Source organism: Lissotriton helveticus, chromosome 6, assembly GCF_964261635.1.
Source record: "Lissotriton helveticus chromosome 6, aLisHel1.1, whole genome shotgun sequence".
Classification (NCBI taxonomy): domain Eukaryota; kingdom Metazoa; phylum Chordata; class Amphibia; order Caudata; family Salamandridae; genus Lissotriton; species Lissotriton helveticus.
In genome coordinates this window covers 133,120,592-133,146,806 of record NC_136067.1, presented here as the reverse complement: position 1 = coordinate 133,146,806, position 26,215 = coordinate 133,120,592, and the positions used below count along the sequence as shown (strand labels likewise).

The 26,215-nt window shown below is 40.8% G+C and overlaps 1 long non-coding RNA gene across 1 annotated transcript in view; it reads left to right on the top strand.

Moving 5' to 3' along the window:
- The window catches only part of LOC144761246 (uncharacterized), a 221,622-nt gene that overhangs the window by 180,378 nt on the left and 15,029 nt on the right, over nucleotides 1–26,215 (top strand). Inside the window, exon 3 of the long non-coding RNA XR_013595643.1 lies at nucleotides 4,297–4,542. This is a non-coding gene — a long non-coding RNA (uncharacterized LOC144761246). The remainder of the gene's footprint in view (nucleotides 1–4,296; nucleotides 4,543–26,215) is intronic.

Below are 26,215 nucleotides of genomic sequence, written 5' to 3'. Positions count from 1 at the left end.
ACTCTTCCAGTCACACTACCTTGCCGGCAATTAACCAGGAACTTTTCACACTACTGGAAAAATTCCTTAAGACTACATATAACAGTTTGACAAAATCAAAAAAAAAACTCAACATATGTTAAACATTGATCCTATGTCTATACCAACATGTATGTAACATGCATGTCAAAAACAACATATAACCGTCTGAATGCTACCAAATTGGTGTAGCGCTTCAACAGAAATTCTTTATAAATGACATCACTATCTACTACCTCACTTACTAATCAAAACCAGGCCCATAAGAAACAACAGAGCAGCTAAAACATGAGGCAATTGGATCTAATATGTTGTTTTTAAACTCTTTTCAATAAACAAGACCAGCTTGTCATGTTAAAGGTTTATTTTAAAATTCTCAAAATTGCATAAATTCAATTAGCTTTTTATTAATATCAGCATTTAATTTTTTATAAGTAAGCTTTATTGCATTAATCATTGATTCAAAAACTGACAGTTTAACTCAGCATAAAATAATGAATTAAAGAAAACATAGCCCTAGACCCTAAGTTAGCTTTCTGACCTGAAAGGGAAAATAAATGAATAAACAGTTGAATGCTTACAAGCCCATGGGAAATCGAACAGCACTTCGCCCTCAGGAATCAGTCAGCCCCGATCCCTACAAGAGGCCAATTTTTATACCCTATTTGCTCGCTAATCTAACTAAAATGTAATTCTTTCTAAAAGTTCAGCACTCTGATTGGTTGCTGTCTGTCAGTCCACCAAAATCACTACGTCCAGGGTGTGAGCGTCACCATGCCATTGTCCATTGACATAGAGTGACATCAGCTTCCGAGTGTCTTTGCAACAAATTAAAAAGTTGCTTCTCTTGACTTCCACCAGAGCTCGACAAAATCAACCCTGCCATTTCCTCGGCCTTAAGAAAAGAACATCCTGAGCAGTCCGTGAACAAGTTCCATTGTCAGAGGAACCACAGTTTTTTTTCAAATGTCAGAGCCACAGTCTTTTCAATGAAATAAGCAAAATAAAACTCTCCATGGAAAGTTTCCAAGATGACTGCACTTGGCTCCAACTCTGCTCACGTACAGGCCGACCAACTTCTCTTCAGATTCAGAACCAAAGCTAGGCCTCAAATCACTTTTAGGCCTATTATTTAAACAAACACAAAAAGAGTGATTAATTCAGATAAAACAAACCCTTCTGTTCCCCACCCTTCCCTGCTAGTGATTATCCCATTAATAAATGACAACTAGCAGAAGCAAACAAATAAAGCAGCACATAAAATATTTACCATTCTTCATATAGCCCAGCTTTATGTATCTGAAAGAATTAAAAGATGATTAAATGATACACAGACAGACAATCACAACATATAACAAACATATAAGCACATATAATAAAGCACATGCCATGAATAATCAGCTGCATTTTAGTAGTGACAAAGACAATAGGACAGACATGACAAACAAAACAATGTTAATCATATGTTACAAAACAGATTTGCAAATGCAACAAGAGCACATGTAATTAATTCCCGCGTGTTCATGTGTGGTGCAAACTTAATCTAGGTTGGGTTAATTAACATATAACATACAACATTAGTATTTTTATTCAATGTTATGGAAGTATGATTTTGCGAGTCCAAATAAATTTAATTTCAAACCTCGCTCCATCAGTACCACCGAAACGCGCGTCGACCACTCTAAAGTGCGGATATTCATCTAGTGTCTTATGACACATACATTGACAGAGAATTTTCTTTGTCAATTAGAATTCAACCTTGTACAGATTTGTGTGTGAATGTGTTTGGTGAGGGTGAACTTATGTATGAGTATGTTTGGTAGATGAGTGCTGTGTATCCAGGGAGGGCATTGTTATTTTGTTTTTTGCATATTGTGTATATAATATCTTGTTTTTTCTTTTTCTATTTATATGAATTATGTAATTATGCTATTTCTGTAATGAAAATGAAATGAGATATCAAAGAAAAAATGAAATATACTCTTGTCATATTTTAAAAAAAGGACAAACAATAGTTTGGACCTTGTGAGGCCTTGATAGTAAAAATGAATAAATATTGTTTGTAAAAATAAAAACAGAATAAATAATCATTGTAATGATATATCTTGTGTGATTGTCACCATTGTACTTCTGAGACTTATTGGAGACAAGCAGATGAAGTATCTCGTGTTGAAATGAGTATGGTCTAAGAGGGAAATCTATTTATGCTGTGTTTTTTTCATTCCCCTCCTTCCCTGACCTAATTGCAATTTGAGGGGGTCCCATTTTTCTTGCTATTAGCAGCACAGCCTCATGCCTCAGCGGGGAGGGAACCCGAGAGTGGTCGCAACCGCTGCGTGGGCAGGGGCCTAGGCCCAATCGACCTCCAGACCCCACCCAGCACCCACGGGCCTCTGGCTGGGGCCAGGCAGGGCAGGACTCACTTCGTGTGGAGCGTAGGGCATTTGGGCCAAGATGTCTGGTGAGTGGCGGCTTCAACATCACTGCTACTGCAATTAGGAGCCAGTTCAGGAGCTCGATGGGTGAGCCGTAGTCTGAGACCAGGATGCGGGCTCAGGGCACACCCAATCGCACACCCGGTCCGCTGGACACTGAAGATCAGAACCCCGGAGCACCACGAGTCATCACACCTGGGCAGGGTGCAGCCACAGACAGCCTTGCTGTCCCGATCCTCAAATCGGGCACGGCTCCATAAGTCCCAGGCCTCATCCAGGTTGTTACTGCATGGAGGGGCAGGTGCGGCTGCCCTTCACTCTCTGCATGGTTGATACTCACGCTACCACCCCCCCCCCATCCAGGTCAGGTAGGTGCGGTAGGATGGCAATGGCAGCGCAGCAGTAACAGGGCCCAGACACCAATGCAGCATGGAGCCACCACTTTGCCGCCACTTCTTCAGAGGGGTCCGGAATGTAATCGCCGAGGCCGGCTGTGCTAGGTTAGCATCCACAGCCGCCGATGTCCTGACCAGTATACAGATCAGGGAGATTTTGCAGGATAAACAGGGGAAGGAGACAGAGCATATTTGAAACGCGTCCACCATCTTAAATAGCTGGCCACACCCCCTGAGGTAAAAGCCTTTCTAATGTAGATTTTTACAGGTAATTGGAGATTTCAAATTTGACACTGCAAAGGTTGCCACAAACAGTAAAACACCTCTAGGGTGCCAACTCTCTCTCCAGCAGAGGCCAAACGCCAGGGTCCAGGTGTCACAGAGTTTGATCAGCTGAACACTTCTAGAGAATGAATCTTTGATATTGTTGTGGACCGGTGCTTTACACAAGAGGTCACCCAAGAGAGCCTTGAAATGTGAAACACAGTCCTGGATACAGGTGTGAACAAAACATCCACCTCATCACAGGTCACAAACAGCATGTGCTATTGTTCCTCTGTGCTTGTACAGTTGGAGAGTGTTTAGCAGAATATTTCCTGAGATGCTCATTTTATGAGTTGTCCAATCCTGTGTGTATGTGTCTTGCCTCTCACTGAACCAATATCATAGAAGTGGTATGATGTATCAGCTGCTGCCAGTGCAGGTAAGAGCAGAGGGGCCAGGTGGGGGGTGATTTCAACGACGATGAGGGAAAATCCATTATTTATTTAATTTTGCCTCATGGTAATCTGTCGAATTTCCCCCCAACCCGGCCCCACCACTCTTACCTGCACTAGCCACTCCTGTGTTGTTTGTGCTTTTTATTAAAACTTTCACAGGAACAGAATAAAAATATACTTAATTTTGTCTCAGATTGATCTTGCACATGATAATTCTTAATTACATGTGTCAAACGTTTGATAGGCTTTTATTAATCAGGTTTATATGCTTCAACAAAAGGCAGTGCATTAGTTCTAACGAAATGTAAAATTGAACAGGGCAAATTTGCTCTTGTTTGAGGGTTATCTTAATGTGAGGCATGCATGTGAAATTCTGAACATGAAAATGCACAATGCTAACAAGCTTCAGCGCAAAAATTAAAAGATGTGTTCATATAGAGAAGTTTATGACAGTGAACATTTTTTACCTACTTTGTATTAAAAATGTAATGCAAGCCAAGGTTTCTAGATAATACTAATAAATATTTTACAATGTATAGCCTTTGAAATGCTTTTTGCAGAAGCGTACACAAAAAGCATTTACATGTTGATGGGCAGAATGCAAATAGGCTGCCTGCTGAGAAGTTATGCTTCTTCATAGAATTACTATTTACTGTCAGTAAGTACATAGAAATGCTTTGTAAGGGTGGTTGTGTTCAGAGTTGATTAACAAATCTGATTTTTTTGCAGGCAATTTTGAGAATAAACAAAAGAAGCAAAGAGCTATAAGTCCACTTTCACAGACTGCAAGCCTGGGCCCATGGCTTTCGAAAAATGCACAGCATTTACGACAAAGCAACAGAGGACCAATGAGCTGTAAGGCATGATGGAGCAGCACTGACAACAGTTCGAACAGAAGCACCTTCTCAACCAGCAATAACAGTAGCACATCCTCCAATACCTGCAACACAGCAGCCAAGAAGGAAGTGGTTTAAGGTAAAAAGTGTACAAAATGATAATGATGAACTCCGAAAGACTTAAACATAGAAAACTATTTACAAAGCATGAACAGCCATTTCTGACAATTAAAAATTTAAATTCACAGATGCCAAGAGGCATTGTATAGTAGTGCACAACAAATTTAAGATTTAAGAATTAAGGCCTGTTTTAGATCTTGGCGGTCTTACCGCCAGGCCGCTGTGGTGGTGTTCTCAAGAACGAAGTCGACAGTGATTCATTATTGTAGGGCGGCAGGTTCCAGACAAGCAGAATTAGATTTCACAGTTGTGCTGGGTAAACGTCGTTTACAACGCGGGGTTTACACCGCACGACCTTTACCATGCTGCCATTAAAAAGCAAGTCGTTACTACGACTTGCGCTGGATGGCGCCGTTGGTTAAGGAATATTGTAATTTTATATTCCAACACCTTCCCTACTGTTACGTGGACTGGTGTTGGAATATAAAATTATAAAACTCCACAATCCGCGCCCTCCAACGCAAGTCGTTGTAACAACTTGCGTTGTAAAATCCGTGATGTAAAGTACTGCGATCAAAATGATCGCGTTGTACTATCATTCATCCGTTGTGCTGGTGGTCAACTAGCGGTGGTTCCCTGACAGAGGGAGTCCGTTGCTGTACACATTTAACAAAGCACCATCACTGTGGCCATTGGATGGATGCTAGTATAACCATTGGCCAAATAGAAACACCTGCATACCACACTATTAAACAAATTCCTTTTCAGACCATGATCCTTTGCCATTCCACTGCACCACAACATTTTCTAGCAGAACATTTGCCAGTAAAGTGAGGTAATTTTGCTGCTTTGACAGTTTCTTGTCCTATTACGTCTTTCATTTATTTCCTTGTGGTTAATTAATTTGATTTCATCATGATTTTGTGCACAATGCCAGGCCCCCCTAATCCCTGTTTAACTGAGGGAGAATTGTCAAGCATGGTGCATGAAGCCACAATTGTTTGGAGCCCAGATCCACAATACATCCCATCTCAGGAAAGACAATTGTGGGGCAGAATATTCAACTGAGTGAATGCTGTAGCGAACAACCTGTGCACACAGGAGGCAATTAGGAAGAGGTGGAATGACCTGCAGGGGAGGGTAAGTTCCCTGGCCTCCAAGCAGCACCTGGATGCCAACAGGACTAGTGGTGTTTCTCCGAAGCCCCAAACACCGTGTCATCCCTGGGAAGAGAAGGTCTTGCACATTCTACATCCTAGAGGCTTGACAGGAATACCAGGTGGGGTGGAGTCTAGCAAGTTACACTTTACAAAGTCTCACGAAACCTCAATGTCCTGTTTGTTCTCAACTCAGCTGTTGCCAATATGTTCTGCACAGATTTTTCTAACATAGAAATCTCACAGTATTAGTATCAGTTAATTTGAATTGTTTGTGTAAATGCATTGTGTTGCATCTAAGATTACAGGTGTCAATCATCATTACAAGTCACATGATGTTACCAAAGAACACCAAATAACCCATTTTCTATATATGTGTCATATTGTAAGTGTCTGTCCGTGTCCAACTGCATATTGTCCATAGGCATGTCCCACCAACCGTTTTGCTACTATTGGGAAGTTGTCTTTGAAATTACTACAACCCTGATGCCCTGTTTCTGTTTTGTCAAAAGAATATTGCTATATCATATTGCTCATTTTCTTGTGTCTAACATATTTCCACATGTGGTAAAGTGTCATGTATTGATCAATCCCTACTCAATACTCTCTTCTGAAAATGGTTTGTGTTGTTTACGGAATGTTATCTCGTAATTCTCAACCAATTGACTTTATGTCATGAGTTTCAAAAATAAAATTGTGTTGTTCCAAAAATTTGAGGGTATGAAAATTTCTATCCTGAATATAAGTGGGAATTGCAAAAATGTACTCTGCACAGTTCACATGATGACTACTGCTAGCCATCCATCCAAGTTGTGTAAATGTGTGCTTTGAAGTCAGCTAAGCCTTGGAATTGTCAATTACACATTAGACTTATCCACTGTGTTGGGTTGAATGTTTTTTAGGATGTTTGGTATACTTCTTTATCACTTCATAAACATTTCAGGACATATTGTCACCTGCTTATTTGAGGATGTACTTTTTGAAATTGCAAACCTTTAGGGTGTTATGTTTAATACCATTGAAAGCAATACAAAATAATCTCTACCTTTTTTATTTCTAGGTATCTACATGGTTTGTCTCAATAGATTTGGATGTATAATCCACACTTTTCCTAATAAAACACTTCTCAATAGGTCCAACTGGCAGAGCACATTCCCAGGAATCTGCCACTAAAGAAACCTCCATTCCAGCTCAGGGTCAAGTCTTCAGTGAGGTCAACACTCCTGGTAATCTGTATGACGATGAGTATTATGGTCCATTTGCTCAGCCTGGGCAGACGGCTCCAGTGAGTTTCCCTGTGTCCACAATGACACATCTCACCCCAGCTATAAAACCTCAGCTAACTGAAGCCTTCACTTTCTGTGTTCCTACCATCGTAACACCATTTGAGTGCCCCCAGTCCTAGTTAATGTTGAGACTACAGCACCATCTGCTCTAGCTCAGCCAGGACCCAGTTGGATGGGGTACACTGGGCTAAGGGCACATGGTAGTGGGGATAGGGGCTGTGGGAGGAATTCTGTGGGCATGCATAATCAGGCCACTGAGGTCACTCACACCCAGACCACTATTGACTAAGTCTTGGGAGCCTATCATCAGTCCTAAGACATGATGGGCCAGATACTCACTGAGTTCCGGGAAATGAAGTAGTTTGCTGAGGGAGATTAATTATCAGAAGTCCAAGATGAGCTCCTTGACTGGGATACTGTAGGAGATTCACACCCATATGTGAAGGGATTTCCCAGCACTGTGTACCCCTCGCTGTGGTCTGCCACATCTGGCCCATATACATCTGCCACAGGAAGGGAGGCCCTGCCACAGGAAGAACCACCTGCATCCCCCAGGCCCAGCAGCTATAAATACCCCTACCCCACAGAAGGGGACGTCCCCCCAGATTATCAGGAGGAGAGGATGGCAATAACTTTACCACCACCACCAGCAAGAAACCCCAACCCTAATTTCCTCCAGTGTGTGACTACCTTTCACTCTGTTAACTATTTATAGACACATTTATAAATATAAATGCGTATTCATTCATTCATTCATTTACCTTTTTGATGCCAGTCGTATTTTGGACTTTGGATTTCAAACAATTTTGGCTCTACATCTATGGTTTCATTCCCCATGACTGGTGTATTCGCTTTTTGGCTTGCTCAGTGGTGTAGGAAGGGGGGGGGGGCGTGGGTGTGGGCCACCCTGGGTGTCATCACTGAGGGGGGTGACAAAATGACAAAAACGTGTGTTTTAAACACATATTTTAGCCATTTTGTCAAGCCGGGGGTAACAAGAAATTTACCACACCGGGTACCACCGGACCTTGCTACGCCACTGGGCTTGCTTTTTTATTTTCCCCCTGTTTAATTTCTTCACATTTATATCTCAACTCTATAAAAGCATTTGTTTCCTTCAATTATATATTTACAATGACAAGAATCAAATGATTGTGTAAACATAGATATTTGGAAGTAGATAATGTTTTTCTCAAGTTCCTCACCATGACTGCCCCCAAAAATTCACCATTAAATCATCTACTACTATGTTTATTCCATTTGACCAATAATTGTCTGTCAACATTTTTTTAACTAACATAACAATCCATACATGACACTAACACTCGGTGCCAGTTTTCACATTTCAAGTTCCAGACCTGGCCAATATGAAAGAAGGGGATATAGCCAAAAGAATACGATTTGATAACCAAATTATCATTGATTCATGTCATTAGCTTGAGCCAGATCTTGTGGCTCACATAAGGAATCCCACATCAATAATTCCAAATAGACAAAAACATTGCAGAACTACACATTCCAATCCACTGTTCCAGTATCTGGTAGAATGTCACAACCAATGTTTCAGTGGTGTGTCACAATACATATGTCCTAAAATGATGAGACACAATGAGGATTTTACCAGTGTGAAGGGAGATTAGCATGATTTGGATCGGTTACCACATGTTTTGAGATAATAATGGCACACATATTGCCTTAGGGCCAACATACAACATAGAACAAGTTCAATGTGATATTGAAATCTTCCATTTAATCACAGTGCCTTGGTATAGGGTTTGTACATCCAAAGTCTGTGTCTATCTTTCCAAAGATCAACCCATGTTCCTTTGTACTTCGAAACAGCATCATAATCCTGAGAATGTCACAACTCTGAAATGTCCAAATTAAGTTGACACAGTGAAGGAACCTAAAACAGATCAGAACAAATGATTACCAAGCAAACATTACATAATAGGCACTTTCCAAAGTCAACTTTTGGAGGACACAGTTTCACAAAACAATCAGATATAAATAATGTAACTGAATAGAGTAATCAATCTGCCTAAACTTTGCTCAGCAAACACCTTTGGCCAGAATTTCCTTGATGTTGCCCTTCTAAAAAAATTACTACCACACACTTCTGTCATCATCACATCAATTGTTGGTGAAAATGATAATATGTAAAGATATATTTACCCTCTTGAGAAGATATTCATCAATGACATGTTGAGGTAAGTCCTCTCCTTCTGCTTAACCACTATCGTCTTCATTTGCCATTTCTCGATCCTTACCCGGTGGCTCTTCATGGTATCCATCCTCTGCGATGTTAGGGATGTTCCATCGCAGGGCGATGTTGTGGAGCATGTAGCAGCCCACTGTGATTTGGCACACCTTGCTGGGTGAATAGAGGAGAGCTCCACCAGTTTTTATCAGACAATTAAATCTGAAATTTAAGAGCTTGAATGTCAGCGACACTGGTTGCCATGTTCTTCCATGAATCTCATTGATGTGAGCTTCCGATTGCGTTGTTGGTTTCCTCAACAGTGCCTACAACCATCGTCCGTTGGGATAAGCTGAGTTTCCTAGAAGGAAGACAAAAAAGTGTCAAAAATGTAACACAATTTCAGATTATTCTAATGGAAATTTCTCAAACAATATTGTGAAAGATTGTACTGAACAACAAGCCATGCCCTCTCAGATCGAGTTGAGACATTTGCATAGGTAGGGAGCTGTTCTATAGTCCAAAGGAATCATGGGCAGAGATTCACAAACGCTTGTGATGTACAAATCCGGTAAGCAGACAACTTGCACGTTGATTGAATGGAAGTGTTTCCTAGTCCAGTAGACCTGTTCTCTGGTGTGAGGTGGCACTAAAGCAATTTGTGTGCCATCCACTGCTCTAACCACATGTGGTAAGTGGCCCAAATTGTAAAAGTCCCCCTTCACATTGGCTAAATCCTGCTGCTGAGGAAACTGGTTGAAGCTGTTGATGCATCTCATCAATGAAGGTATAACTTCTTGTATCACACCACTGACATTCCACCAGATACTGACACAGTGTTTTGGAAGGATCGGATGGCCTATTCAATCTGAACTTCTTGATTATATCACTTTCTTCCATAGTGGCAAGGTCTGGAAATGGGTGGTACATCTGAGGCTATCTTCTCACTCACCTAGGGTTTGGATGTCTGCATTGGAAAAACATTTGAAAATGTTTTACATTTTCCACAGTAACATATTTGATAATTAACACTACAGTCATGTAGTTTGAGAAAATAAATATGGTTTTACTGCATATTATCAAACATTAACCTGTTGTCCTTTATTCTTCACAAATGACAGTTATGGCCATAAATACATTTAAAATAAATGAAGTGTAAATATTACATTTCAAAAGTATTATTGACACATTTTTACCTCCAAAATACCGTCAACGGAGGTGTAAACACCACACAAATATCACAATTCAGCACAGTAAGGCACTACATATAAATATTTATTTTTAAAAAAATGAGTTATCATCCACATTTAAAAATGTAAAGAAACTAGCACCCCTTTTGAATGGTGGTGATGCACTTAACAGTCACCAACACACTATTTTTCACTTCTAAAATGGTGGGTGCCTTAACTTGCCGATAGGACATCTGAAATCAGAAGGGTGTGGTGGAAGTTGACCCCATAGCAGGCAGTAAACTCCATGACAGACACAGCAATAGGCAAGCATTGAGGAAATTAACATACAAAGGACATTGGCTATGTCCAGGTCCGCTGATGATCGTACATGGCACATACATGTATGCTGCCATTGAAAAACGAGCTCACTGGTCTCCTAACACTGCTGCCATGTAGACCTCCTCCTCTGCTGCTGTTTATCACCTCTGAGAGCAACAGTGCCAGGTCGAGCAGGTCAGATGGCCCCTGCCTTCTTGCCAGTGGAGCTGGAATTGCTGTCGCAAGAGGTCTGCTCCCTGTTTGGCCAGCTCTACGCACGCCAGAGGAACAGGCACATGTCTGTAATGTATATTTGAGTCTGTCTAACTGTGTTTTTTCCATTAATACAGGATACAATGTCCATTTGAGTTCCTAAGTGAAATGTAGTTCCCCATGTGAAGTGTCTTAAATGTTGTTCTTTACAGAGGACAATGATGTTGGGGATTTCTAAGCACTTCACAATGTTTAAAAAACAACATTAGTATGTGTTTTGTGTTTAACGGCCTAGATTCTAATTGGTGTGTATGTAGAGAGATATCTATGTATATGTTTAAATTACACATGATAAGTTGAAAACTCATATCATGGAAATTAGATAATATATTATATACTCTTTGCAACTGCACATACATTTTTTTTCTGTACAAGCCAAATGAAAATGATATTAACTAGGTGTTTCGCCCACAAATTACTCAGCCTAGATCTGGGCTCTCTAAACAGTTGTATGGGAGCTACAGTATCTTCCAGACCCCTTCAGAGTAGCACACCTCCTTGAGGTAATTTATTAGATGGGCATTGTTTCATGTAAAAGTTAAGGGAAGACTGTGTGCGGGTGACATCCTTATCATCAGGCTGCAGGTAACAAGGCTTGACAATGAGCAGTGCTCATTCAAAAATAATGGGCCAGGCTGGCACTGAGTCACAGGGACAAACAACTGAAGCACTGAGGAATATCTCTCATAAACATATATCCTTGCCAGGTCAAATTTTGAGGAATGCTAAAAAATATGCCTTGCATGCTTTTAAATGGATGACAGTTGAGAGGGAGAGTTACCTATCTTCTTGAGCTAACACTTCCTTTCATTTTACTCCCATTTCAACGTTGTCATGTCCAAACAGCAGGATCCTTACTCACAGAGGCCAGTATTCACTATGTTGTAAGTATTTATGTTTAGCCTTCAATAGTTGACAATCTTTTGCACTGAACAGAAATAGGACTCATTACAAAATATGTAGGAGCCCCCTAGGCTAGATGATATCCCAGGCCTGGAATAGTGAGTTTAGGCAATGACATGATATGAGGGTAGTGAACAGGCCACTGCAAAACTGTGTATTCAGATATTTGTTTAGGTCAGCATGTGACAATACGTATGTTGCGTGCTAACGTATGATTCATGCTAGTGATAGATGTAGAAACATTTTGTTACATCCATTTGTTTTGTACCGCATTTGGAAGGCTATCACCAGGAAGGTGTGGACCCTCGAGGTATACAAGCGGTGCAGCATCCATTGCCACAACAGGTGTGAGAACCTTTGTTGCTGGACCAGAAAGTCAGCAGAAGTCTAGCTCTGTCAGTCCTCCCAAAGTGGGAAGCTCGTGCGCTGCACTGTAGTGTAGTTCCTATATTCCCAATAGCCTCTGCGCATTGGAAGAATATATCCTATAGATTAGATGTAGGACTGAGGTCGACTAGGTCTCTATAGAATATATTAAACTTAATAGTGAATGCCAGCTAGTTCAGAGGCCACTAGAAACTTTCTCGAATTCACAAGAAGGGATTAGTTTCTGACAACCGCATAAACATGACAACTTTGATTCGCAAGAATAAGAAATGTTTCTCTAGAGTCGCGGAAACAATAGATAAGTATTTCACTCAGTCACTCGTGCATGCTTTGTTACTACAGAGGTGCAGAGAAATACAGAGACGGGCATTTTCAATAGAAGGTTTTATTGCACAGTCTTCTTTCTCATCCAAGTAAAGTGAACTGCTACAATCGTAATGCAGACTGCAAAGTATAATGCGTACAGCGAGAACAATATTATATAAACTATTGTAAGAGCATTGTATGGTTTCTAAACCATATATAAATACATACATAAATAACAATGGCTAAATGTACTCAACTGGTGCTTCTAAAATACACCTACCCCAATGTACCTAACCTAAGTCTAGTACGCGGGCAGGAGTAAGTGTGGTGTAGCATTGGTTTAGTTTTTCTTTGCCAAGAATCTATCTAAGGTTTCTCTAGGTTCTAATCATCTCCATACCTTTAGTTTAGAATGAAGGAGGTCTGGTATCTCAGTCTCGGGACTCGATTTCCCAACACCCCGCAAGGGGAGCTTGGAAACACTGCAATGCAGCCTCTCGATCAGTGTGTCAGCTGGAGGGTCGGCTTCCTTTGGCGCTTGCTGGAGCGAGCTGCTCCGAACCACCGTGTCTTGCTAGAGCAAGTGAAGGCATATTTATACCTTGAAGGTGTCCAGTTTGACGTAAAGTCGGGCATAATAACAACAGGAAATAACCACAAGGGAATAGTAGTTCTTTGTAAAGTACATGAGTTCCTGGACAAATCAATATTCAAGCAAAGGAAGGTCCTGACTGCTTAAGCCGATTTTCCAAGAATGTGTTGTGACTTTTTGGTACGGTTGGAAGTAGTCATGCCTGTATTTGGTCTGCATGGGCTATGTCTAATTAAGGGAATGATTTCTATGCCTATATTATGGCAATGTGAATTGTACCTATATAAGGGCATGAATTGAGAAAATTCACTCTGATCCTAAAACACCATACAACACACACTCCACTTATTTATGTACAATATTACTAAGTTCTCAACACATAAAACATATCTAAAACATGATGTGTTAAAAACCCATCCTAAATACAACAAAAGAAAATGGCATTCGAAAAATGGTTGTACACAAAAAGAGCATTTGTGCTGTACGCATTTAAAGGCAATGGTTCATTCAAAGGAAATGAATGAAATTTCGAAAACGTTATCCAAATGAATCATGAACATACATTTATGAAATGGCTCTTAAGTACAGAAGAAAAAGGTTGAGACCATTCCATGACATAATATATAAATTGTTTGCTTGTGGACAAGGTCAAATATTGTCCCTAAGAAGTATTCAACTAATTCTTGTTCTCTAGAAATAGTTCTACTTTAAGCAATTTTGGAAAAAAATCAAATCATAGAAAAATAGAGTACCAAATTTAGGAGTATGTTTTGGAAAGTGAAGGTCGAATTCAGAGTCAGAACACTGTGTGCTAACTTCAAAAGTCAGTGTCATTGTTTGGGGAAAACAGTTTGTATATAAAAGAGTATGTATCTCTGCAAAAGTCCTTGCAACTTGCAGATCCTGCGTCTCTTTGACCGAGGTCAGTAGTGCAGTTTTTTGTAATAGAATGGCTTTCAGTCTGCTTAAAGTATCAATTCGAATAGAAAAGATGTTCAGTGAAGGCCATACTGGCGACTCCGCGTCTGTCTTCGTTTTAGGAAACAATACTTGCATACAGCAAGTGACCCTGGCTGACATGCCACAACTGCTGTGATCATTCAACATAATGTAACTCCCATTAGAAAGCTGCATAAAAATTGGATCTATCACTGCAGCTGGAAAACCTTGCAGGTGGCAGGATAAGTTGTTCAAGGAACCATCGCAGGCCCGTGTAAGTTAATACCCCGACATAAGAGTGAACCACTTGTGTTTTCCCAATTTGTACCACTAAGCAACACTTCTTTTCCCCCACTCCAACATTTGTGTGTATAAGGTAAACCCAAGGATGTCTTGATGTATTCTCTACCCAACCTTTCATATACGCCCGCTGGTATAATACTGAAAATGGAAAATCGTCACAGGCAGAGTGATTGTAGCATGCATTATCCATTCTGTCGTTGGCTTCTCAGAAACAATTAATGGTAATCTTTCCAGTTTTTCAATGCTCAGCACCGTATAGTCTGCCCCTCTCTGTGCCAAAGTGATTTGTTCATCTGTAAGGTTAAACTCAGAAAACAATGACGTGGCGTTGATTAGACGCCATACCACATAGCCAGAACGAAGGTTTTGCAATGTCCAGCCTAAAAGCATTATAGAACGCAATTGTAACTGACCATGCTGTAACATGACCAAGTCCTGTTCTATTATGTCAATGGCAGAGGATACTATGCTGTCCAAAGAATATATTCTGGATGACAGAGTTGTTAACCTATTGTCAACTACAGAGAGAGATTTCTCTAAATTAATACGATCAATTTTCCGTATCCGTTCTGCAGTCTCTGCTTGTGTTGTTTTCCATGCTTCATTATTCATGGCATAGATATCGGCTCATATAAAACGTTTATGATGCGGTTTCGCAGGTCCTTGTAAGAAGTCCCTCAAATGAAAGCTATCTTTAAGTAAAGATAAGTGTTGTTTTACTTCCTTTAGTATAGATTTTTGTAGCCACTCAAGGCACAGTATTCCCACACTGTATGATGCTACTATCCCCGGATGATGTCTCTGGAAATATCTTGGATCTGGCCTAGTGAATGTGAACCCTTGTGTTTTATTCAGGAATCTATCTTGACAGTTGTTTGTGTCCATGGGCCAGATTAACCATTTTTTCCAATCAGGATCTGTTCTGCTGTTAAGTAAAATAGTTTTTACGTCGCCCACCCCTTCTGAAGTGTTACTGCTTTCAGGTGTAGGTACTGATGGTTTGTTTAAATCTTTTATCTTAGCTAATCCAAGACAAGATGCCTGTTGAACAGTATCATTCAAAAACATTATTTCTTCTGGGATAATGCAGGCTCTAAATAAAGCTTCTAAGCCCTGCACCTGCCAGTCTTTTGTGCCCTAGACAGTTTTTGTCTCAATGATGTCTTTCGAAAAGTCAAAACCTAATGTAGACAGCTGAGCATAAAAGGCCGCAGAATAAATTTGCTTTGTATTTGTCAACATAGTTTTCATTCCTGTCCTATTAACATTTTTAAAGTAAAATGATTCTGGATTGGAAATATGAAAGCCCAAAAAGTACGGAAATTTGTCATAAAATGTTTTTGAGCTACCTTTTGGTGGCGTTGGACAGTGTTCCCATTGGTTATAAGTAAAAACATTTCTAGGGTTTGCAGATCTATGCAAGAAATGATGACCATAGTGATTATAACAGTACATTTGTTCATAATCTGATGAACCTTCTAAGTATTCATGATTTTCCAGACATTTCTAAGTCTGACATCATATTATTAACAGTCTCAAAGTCCCAATCATCAGAAAATGTAAATGTGCTGGGTGATACAAAATCACTCAAGAAAATCTTAAATTGGTGTGCAATCTTCAGCAGCTCCGCCGGACCAAGAATGTCATATTCAGTTCTGTCCCAAGCTATACCACCTGGTATAGGAATGGCTGTGATGTTTACTGCTGACAAGTCTCTTTGTTCACGATGGGATGATTTATGCGGCTTGAGGAGGAAGTTGATGTTCTTTCTTACTGTGTCCTTTGTACTATATTTCCCACTGACCAGCATTCCCAAGGTAAATACCATAGTCAACCATAGTAGAATAAAAAGTACACCTAAGACAATCCATACTTCAACCCATGGTAAAACCAGATATATCTTTTCCAGTTGTTGAAAGAGATCTGTTTTTGTATTTTGAATGTTTTTTTAGCTGGCGGCGTTTCGGATCCTCGGAAAATGTATCAAAGTTAATGAAATAGCAGAGGCAGTTCTGTCAATTGTAGGGATTGCTTCTGGATTCGATGAAATCGATGGAATCACTTGATCACTTGTCATATTAGTATACTCAGATGCAATATCATTGTAGACAGGTGTTTTTTGACGAACTCTTATTTGAGTATCAAGAGGCACAATTTCCATGGCTTTGTTACATAGTCCTTTGTGCTGCAGAGTCTTCGAATGTTATCCGTCTCTCAGTCTGAACCTCTTGGATTGTAGCCAGATTCGGGCGTCTGCTACATCTTTGGAGTCCACTCAGCCTACCACTTATGATTGGCCACATGATGTGGTTTTACCAGTTTGATGGATATAAACCTGTTCTCCTTTCTTCCAGCAAGGGGTGGCAGTAATACTGTTCTTGATCCGTTAATTGCTAAAACAGGTACTGGTATGAAGGCTCAAATTCCTTCTTGTCCGCGATCTTTTCTGTGAACAGATCCCCAATCTTTGGAATCCAGGCAGGCCTTGCTGGGACAGGTGGTTTTTCTTCAGTGGTCGTTGGCTTCAGGAATACGTTGCTTTGACTTTTTCTTGTTTCATTTAAGTCCTGCAAAACAGCCAAACAGTCTTTGATATCAAAAGGTTTTTGTTCTACCACTGAAGTGTGACGATCAAGGTCCTGGACAATCATTCTAGTTCCAAAAGTGATTTCATATGTAGTGATTCCCCCTAGAGAACTTCTTGGCCGGTTGTTAAGACTACGTTGGACACTTATTAAATGTTTGACTCATCCGTCACCCGAGCGTAGTACCCTAGCAGTTATAGATTGTTTTATGTCCCGGTTTTTTCTCTCCACAACCGAATTTCCCTCAGGATGGAATGGACTAGAATACCGCAATGCAACACCCAGATTGGCCATGGCCTCCTTGTAAGCCTTTGAGCTAAACGCAGGACCCTGGTCAGAATGTAGCATGCCGACTTCGTATGTGCCAATAAAGACTCGCAAATCTTTTATAACAGTTTGGGCGTCAGCCGAGTGCTGGGGTCACATCCAAAAAAATCTCGAGCATGAATCCACTGCGACCATGATATATTTATAGTTACCATCCCTTTGTAAGGGACCGCAGTGATCCAGGTAAACGAAAGCTAATGGTATATCTGAAATTAACAGGGGCGTCTGCGCTGGGCGTTTCACTGTAGAGACTTTCATCTTTTGGCAGATTTCACATTCCAAAACATAGTTTCTGGTCTGTTTCCTCATGCGCGGCCACCAGTATTGCTGCTTTAATAATGATACTGTAGCAGAAACACCTGCGTGTGCAGAAGCGAGCCCTTCATGTGCTGCCAAGATTAGTCCTAATCTATGTTCCATGTTTGGAATTACTCTATCCCACACTCCAGGGATTTGAGCAAACTGAACATTATTTGCATCAGTAATATACGAGTATTTGAGCGGAAAGCCTTTTGGTAATGTTTTACCACTATCTTTGCTTGAAGCATTGACGGCTTGCATTATTTTGCTGTCTATTTTCGTTTTTGAACGAGTGATTGCAGCTACGGAAGCCCTTTGCACAACTGCCTTCACGACTTCATCATCCAATGAATTCCCTGCAACGTGAACGCCTTCACGTTGATGACTCAGTGTATGGATCACGTGAGCTTTTTGTAGTTCTTTTCGTAACTGAACTACTTGTTCCCAAAGCAACTTATTTGCTTTATTTTTATTTGCAAAGTTTTATATATCGCTGGCTAGACCCGGAGGTATCAGAGCGCTTTACATGAGGATCAGCAAGTTACAGGATACATAGTTATATCAGATGAATCAGCGAGTCACAGGTTACATAGTTACAACCGTTTGAATCAAAGAATCACAGAGGGAGGGGGAGTGAAGGAGTCACGAATGGGAAGAAGAGGAAAACAATATCAGATGACCGGCTGGGTAGGCGACGGCCAAGGGGCCAGACTCCTCTATAGCTGCATATGACAGCTCCACCGTGTTTCGGCCATGGTTGCTCGGTCTCCGCGGTAGGTACAAACAGATTTGGTATCCACCCAGGGGGCGTCATCATTGTTCCATTGAAGGGGGAGAGAAGGAGACATATAACGGGGAGACGAGGAAAAACAATGTCAGATGACCGGCTGGGTAGGTGACAGCCAAGGGGCTAGACTCCTCTATAGCTGCACAGGACAGCTCCACTGGGCATCCGCCACGGTTGCTCAGGCTCCGTGGTAGGTTCAAACAGTTTTGTAATTTACATCAGTTGAATCAGCGAGTTATGGGTTATATAGCTACATCAGTTTGAATCAAAGGATCTAAAGAGGGAGGAGGAGGGGGAGGGAAGGAGACACATACGGGGAGATGAGGAAAAGAATATCAGAAGACCAGCTGTGTAGGTGACGGCCAAATAGGTGCTGGAGAATAGTTACATGAGTTACAAAAGCATAGCATAAACATAGGGTGGAGGGGGTAAGAAATACAACGGGGGGATGAGGAAAAACAGTATCCGACGTCCGGCTGGGTAGGTGACGGCCGAGGGGTGAACCCAAGCCAAACTCCTCTTAGCTGCATAGGGCAGCTCCACCGGTCATCGGCCAAAGGTTGCTCGGGCACCGCAGTTCATACAGAGGTTTCTAGATTCTGCCTAGGGGGGCATCGTTAAAAAGTTTCATCATGGGCGCTGGTCACGGCGCGACTCTTGCCTGAACTTGATAGGTGGCATCTGTAGTGCCATACTCAGAGCCGGTGGAGTCTCGCAGTCAGAGATGACCTGCTGGGGCTTCTGCTGCTTTCTCATGGACATCTCCCACCCGTGAGATTCGGCTCTCGTCACACCCAGGGTGCCCCCGGATACAGTGGGAGCTACCTGAGGCATCAGATTGCGTTTAGTGTGCTCCGCACCTATCCCCCTGGGTTAAGCGCCCTCCTGTCAGAGTCTGCCCAAGGCTATATGGCTGAAAAGGGATGAGGATTAACAATAAGCATCTAGTAGTATTGCCTGTAATGGAAGACCCCTGGAGGTAATAATGTCACACGGCAGCCATCTTAAGGTCAGGCAGTGGGTATGTGCTCCTGTGTATCACTGATCCTGAGTCTTCATTCCCAACTGTCTACAACACACCAGGTAGCTGTAATTCAGTTCCACGTACCCTCAAGGGACTACAGGGAAGCCTCCTGCACTCTTCCTGTGTGAAGGGATGTGATATCGCCCGCCATTTTGGGGTCAGGCGGGCCGAGATGCTTGATTGTGCCACCTTTTGCATCTTTGAAACCGTTTTCAATCCAGTTCTGCAAGTATTCATTATAAGATTGAACCCAATAATAGGAATCGCACACTATGAGTGTGGGGAATTCGAATCTGTATTTTCGAGCGCCATCTTGAATGCCTGTAGTTCAGCTCACTGAGCTGTACAATCTCCGAGAGATTGTGTTTTTGTGACCATAGGGTGGAATTTACCATCGCGCCAGTGACCTTAACGATCGCACACGCAGCACTATAAGCTGGTTTACCCCCAATTGCGGGTTGTGCTGATCCGTCAGTATAAATTATACACTCATACTGTTCAAGCGGCAGAAGCTCAGCTGGCAGAGGACATTCTTGTTAGTATTGTAGAAACTCTTGTGTTTTCAAATACGGGTCAAAAACGTATTCAACGTCTGATGCAGCAAGAGAATTAACCCATTGTATCCATCTTGGATGTAAAGCCTTTGCATTTGGAATGCTCGCTTTTGTAGCTGCTTCTAAAGCAGGTACAGGAGTAACGACCAGTATGCGTTTTCCCTGTGCGAGGGCTCTCTCTTTTCCTACTGCAGTTTGAACCGCTGTCAGAATTTTTTCTGTAGAAGTGAATTTAATTTCTGCTTGTGTGTACAAGTGTGATTTATAAGCAATTGGTACTTTTTCCCCTTCATTAAAGGTTAAATACGTGAATCCGCATCTTCCTGGAATGATTCGGATTCCTAAGTTGCGTATGTTTACGCGTGTTTGTAAATGTGTGGTTGCTAAAATGTATGTTTGCACTGAACGTAAAATTTCTGTGTGTTTTTTAGTCCAATTAATTTGTTTGAAATCTGGTTTGATTCATTCGTAGAGAGGTTTAACCCTTTCTACGTAATTTGGAATGCAAGTTCTTCCGAAATTTCGGAAACCTAGAATTGACTGTAAGTTTTTCAGCCTTTTTGGAGGTTGGAGCAGCGCACATTTCTCCAGAAAGTTTGCTGCCACGCTTTTGCCTGCACTTGATAATTCATATCCTAGAGACAGGATGTTGAGATGGGCAATTCGTGATTTTTCGAAATTGGATTTGTACCCCTCAGTGGCGAAGCCCAATATTATGCTGTTCACCCTGTTCAAGTGCCTATCCAAGTCATCGTCTGTTAGATAGATGTCATCGACATATGATAATACTTCATCATCATACATTTGTAGCAACTCTGTTACTCTGGCTGAAAATAAACCTGGACTATTCTTGAATTCCTGGGGGAGACAACAGAATTGACGATGTGTCCACATACTTGAGAAAGCGGTCAAATACCTGCTTTCCGGTGCAATATTTTGACAGAAGAAACCGTTAGAAATATCTACTGTAGTTTTATATTTTTTATGCACAATGTTATTTATTAGTGCTGCACTGTGTGCATTTTGTACTGCAAAGGTTTTGCAACAGGAGTTTAAATGTCTGTAATTCAAAACTAGACAATTTGTATTGTCTGGTTTGGATACAGGAAACAAAGGATTGTTCATTGATGAGGTGCATTTTTCAATTACCCCTTGGTATTCAAGTTGATCTAAGATCTCCCTGACTTGTTTTTTAACTTCTTGCTTAACAGGATACTGCCTTTGTGCAGTTGGTTGAGTTTTTAACTGGATTTTATGTTGGGGAGAATCCTCATCCCATCCCACATGATTTTTATATAATGCAGGTGCCTGGGCGACTGCCCATTTCCTGGCATATGTGTATTTTTTATGAATTGGAATATGGTTGGAAAAGGCTGGCATAATGATGTCTTTGCCATGTGGGCACTCCCTGACAAATTCAGGTGGCCAGTCTTGTTCAGCTAGAACAATGTCATAACCCTTAGAGAGCTTCTCCCAAAAGAGTGCTCCTATTTTTCTAGTTATGTCCCCCTCCATCCGGAGTGTTACTTCATATAACTTGTGTGAGACACTGACCCTGGTATCAGCAGTTTCAACTTGGATGTACTCATTCAAGTCCACTGTCTCCAGATGATCCTTCAAGATCTTGTGAGCTACGGTTACTTCTGCTGCGCTGTCCAACATTGTATGAGCCCACTCCCCGTTCTTGAGTTGTATCCTCAAGATACTCGGCATGTCTGATTTTTAGGCCTGCTACCTTCTTTTTTGTGAATTGAGTTTTCTTATTTCTTGGAACGTGTTGATCGTCTTTGGACTTCACGCGTTCTTTCTTATGTTCTGATCGTCCTCTTCTTTCCGATTTCTGTGATGAAGTCTGAAAGGTACGAGAGGAACGTGTATCAGTATCCTGATATCTATCAGGTTTTCTCAAATTATCCCTATTCCTGAGGTTATACCTCCTTTCAGAGGGCTCCTTTTGAGGAGACCTACCTCGGGATTGAGAACGCTTCTCTTTAGAAGTTTGTTTAGTGTTCTCCCACTTCTTTTTAGGAACAGTGAGAGTGTTTTTATTAAAGAACTTTTCAGGACTTTGTCAGCTGGGGGTTTACTGGTTTACCAGCCAAACTGTCTCTACCTAGTTCTTCATAGGATTTTTAGATTATTCTGGCTAGTTCTTGAGGTTGCTCATTTACATCAAATTCTCTTAACTTTGGCAGATCACCACGTATGCTGCTTCACCTTTAATATTAGCTAATATTATTGTTGAGACCTGTTTGAAATCTTTCAGTAATTTCATACCTAAATTTAAAGCAGGCTCTGCCCCGTATCCCTTTTGAATCTGTTTCAAGACATCTGGTATTACCGCCATAGACGGAACACCATGTGTTTTTGTGTAGATTGCAGCAAAGACTGTACCCCAAGTGCTGCAGTCCTCCAGGTGTGGTGCGATCCCCATTGGTAAACAGATTGTAAAAATCCTGTTTTTCTCATGAGGGGTAGTATCAGGAAATACTGCCTCCATTTGAGTAATTTTTTGAGCTATCCAGAATGAAATTTGCTCCATTTTTTGCGGATAATTTACCAATGACTGATTGTATAGTCTGTGGTGTGATTTTATTTGTGTTCCCCTGGTAAGAGGTGTGTTGTGGAATCCATATAGGAGGTTGGACTGTTGGAGTCCGCATGACATATTGAACCAATTGTCTATGTATTTTGATTAGTTGTTTTAGTTGAACTAATAGTTCCGCACCTGTCATTTCTTCAATGTCAGGATATGGTATGTAGCTGGCTAGTACCGGCCATGTTGCTCCTGGTCTACCTAGTGGGCCGAGCTTGGTAATGTGATTTTGATGTTGTAGGGCACCTTTAAACCAGAGTGCATGCTCTTGGTAAGTTAGTGGAATTTCAATATCCTCGAAAGGAATGTATTCCGTTGGATGTTCCTCTACTTTGTAGAAGTGAAACACATGTGTTACTGAATTTGCATCAGGGAAGATAATCCATGAATAGAATACCTCTCTCTGCAGATATTCGTGTGTCTCAATAACAAAAATTACCCTACCACCTCTTGATGTTAGTTCATTTGTTATAAGTTGTATAGTGATGGTTTTCCTTAAATTTTCTGGGATGATTATAGCATCCGGGTCATCTTGTTGGAAACCTGTAATGTCTAAGCCTGGTAGGTCTGCAGCTGCTGCAGCTCCACCGTTTGCATTGTTGTCGCCCTTAACCAACATTGTTTAATTAAAGTTGTAGATCAAGTTTCAAGGAAACAAAGATAAGGTGCACAATATTTTGGAACACTGTATCCTTCAACGTTGAACAAAACAAAAACTAATACATAGGATTTTCGTCCTTCTCAGTTATGGCGGATATTTTATCCTTTTACCCACTCCAGACGTCTATTGGAGTATTTTACGGGAAAAAAGGGTCTCTGAGAAAAGCACGACTGAGTTAATTTAGTATCTAGCTTTATATGAGTGCCTTACCAAACGTTGGGCGCCATGTAATGTAGTTCCTATATTCCCAATAGGCTCTGCGCATTGGAATAATATATCCTATAGATTATACGTAGGACTGAGATCAACTAGGTCTCTATCAAATATATTAAACTTAATAGTGAATACCAGCTAGTCAGAGGTCACTAGAAACTTTCTCGAATTCACAAGAAGGGATTAGTTTCTGACAACCGCATATACATGACAACTTTGTTTCCCAAGAATAAGAAATGTATCTGAGTTGCGGAAACAATAGATAAGTATTTCACCTAGTCACTCATGCATGCTTAGTTTCTACAGAGGTGCAGAGAAATAGAGAGACGGGCGTTTTCAATAAAAGGTTTTATTGAGTAGTCTTCTTTCTCATGCAAGTAGAGTGAACTGCTACAATCATAATGCAGACTGCAAAGTATAATGCGTACAGCGAGAACAATATTTTAAAATAATACTGTAAGAGCATTGTATGGTTTCTAAACCATATATAAATATACATAAATAACAATGGCTAAAAGTACTCAACTAGTGTTTCTAAAATATGCCTACCCCAATGTACCTAACCTAAGTCTAGTACGCGGAAAGGAGTACGTGTGGTGTAGCATAGGTTTAGTTTTTCTTTGCCAAGAATTTAGCCAAGGTTTCTCTAGGTTCTAATCATCCCCATACCTTTAGTTTAGAATAAAGGCTGTCTGGTATCTCAGTCTCGGGACTCGATTTCCCAACACCCCGCTAGGGGAGCTTGGAAACACTGGAGCTGGATTCTCGCCAAGAGAAATGCAGCCTCTTGATCAGTGCGTCAGATGAAGAGTCAGCTTCCTTCGGCACTTGCTGTAGCGAGCTGCGTCGGGCAAGTAGATAGTCGAATTGCTCCGAACCTTTGTGTCTTGCTAGAGGAACTGAAGGCATATTTATACCTTGAAGGTGTCTAGTTTGACGTAAAGTCGTGCATAATAATGTCAGGGAAGAACCCCAAGGGAATAGTAGTTCTTTGTAAAGTACATGCGTTCTTGGACAAATCAATATTCAAGCAAGGGAAGGTCCCTGACTGCTTAAGCCGATTTTCCAAGAAATTGTTGTGACGTTTTGGTACGGTGGAAGTAGCCATGCCTGTATTTGGTCTGCATGGGCTATGTCTAAATAAGGGAATGATTTATATGCCTATATTAGGGCAATGTGAATTGTACCTATATAAGGGCATGAATCAGGAAAATTCACTCGTATTCTAAATCGCATACAACAGCACCCTGACCCCCACAATGGCCTGCATTCTTTCAGTGGCCTAGCCAGAGTTTTATGGGCAGTTTAGGGTCCAACAGCAGCAATAGGGGGTACGTTCTTATCAGAGATTCACATTATACTTGACTAATTTTTGATTATAGACAGTATTCTTCCAATCAACAATAAGGGTAAACCATGTCTAATGCCAAAGAAGAGTTCTCGAAGGTGTAAGTTTTGCACAATGTGTATGATAATGTGCTTTGTCTATTAATTTGCTGTAAAAGATCCCACCTGATTACTGTTAACAACCAAATGACCGTTCTAAGCAGACTCATGGCTGCCTATAAGCCACATATACATCAGGTTATTTGATGTCATGATGGACAGTTGTACCAAACAGGCCTATAGCCTTTATTGTGGTAGGTGTGATGCTCCTTCACTATTGTGGAAGATGTAATGGTAGACCAGTATTACATGTGACATATAGCATAATAGGCACTTATAATACAGTGGATGTACCAAATGACAAATGGTAATTTTGGATTCTACAGAAACAGGAGTGAGCATTTGATCCAAAATGACTAGTGACATCAGAATGAATGGTTACGGTTTGGAATAAAAACCTATCCAAATTGTGTTTATCATCAGATATACTGCTTCATACATATGAAAAGTGACAGATTTACATGAGGTTTTACTCCTTCACATATGTGTGTGTAAGCCAGTCTGTTTTTGGACAATTAATTGTGAATGGCATACTGTTGTTAAACGACAGACAGGATTGTGTACATATTGGTGACAGAGTTACACATATCCAAAACAATTTCTCAATGTACTTTTTCATGTCCAGATGATAAATCAATGATGGGGAAAAGTGGGTACCTTAAAGGGATTTTGGAATATGGAATGTTCTATCACATATATGTAGGAGTATCCTATCAGGAAAACTCAGAATCAGACCCAACTCATTTCTCATTAGGCAAATGTAGAAAGGCATCAAGGTGTAATATGTTGCATATTGTGATTTACATTAGAATTTTTGAAGTATACATGTATATATGAATCAGTGTATGTAATAATTACAGTGATGTTGTACCAATTATTTCCTGCAGTGAAAGCCAGCATATTGTGTGAACCAATTTCACAATGGAGTACAAATGTCAAATTACAAGAGATATTTAGGAACCAAGGGCCAGATGTAGGTAAATTCAATTTAGCGAGTCCTTAATAGCGATTTTTACCGAATCGCTATTAAGGACTCGCTAAATTGAATGTAGGTAGGAATAGCTAAAATATTAGCGATTCCTTAAAATTCCTTAATAACGAATCGCAAATTGAGATTCTTTAATAAGGAATACCTACCCATTCATTCCTATGGGCTAGGAGGCCCATAGGAATGAATGGGAGGATATTCACTATTTGCGATTCGGTAATAAAGAATCGCAAATAGCGGGAGTCAAAAGGACAACCTGCTGCACCCCTGAAATGTGCATGTGTGCACATGTGGCGCACATACATGCCCTAAGGGCATGAATGTGTGCCACATGGCACTTTAAAAAAAGCAAAAACCTGCTTTATTACAGGAAAT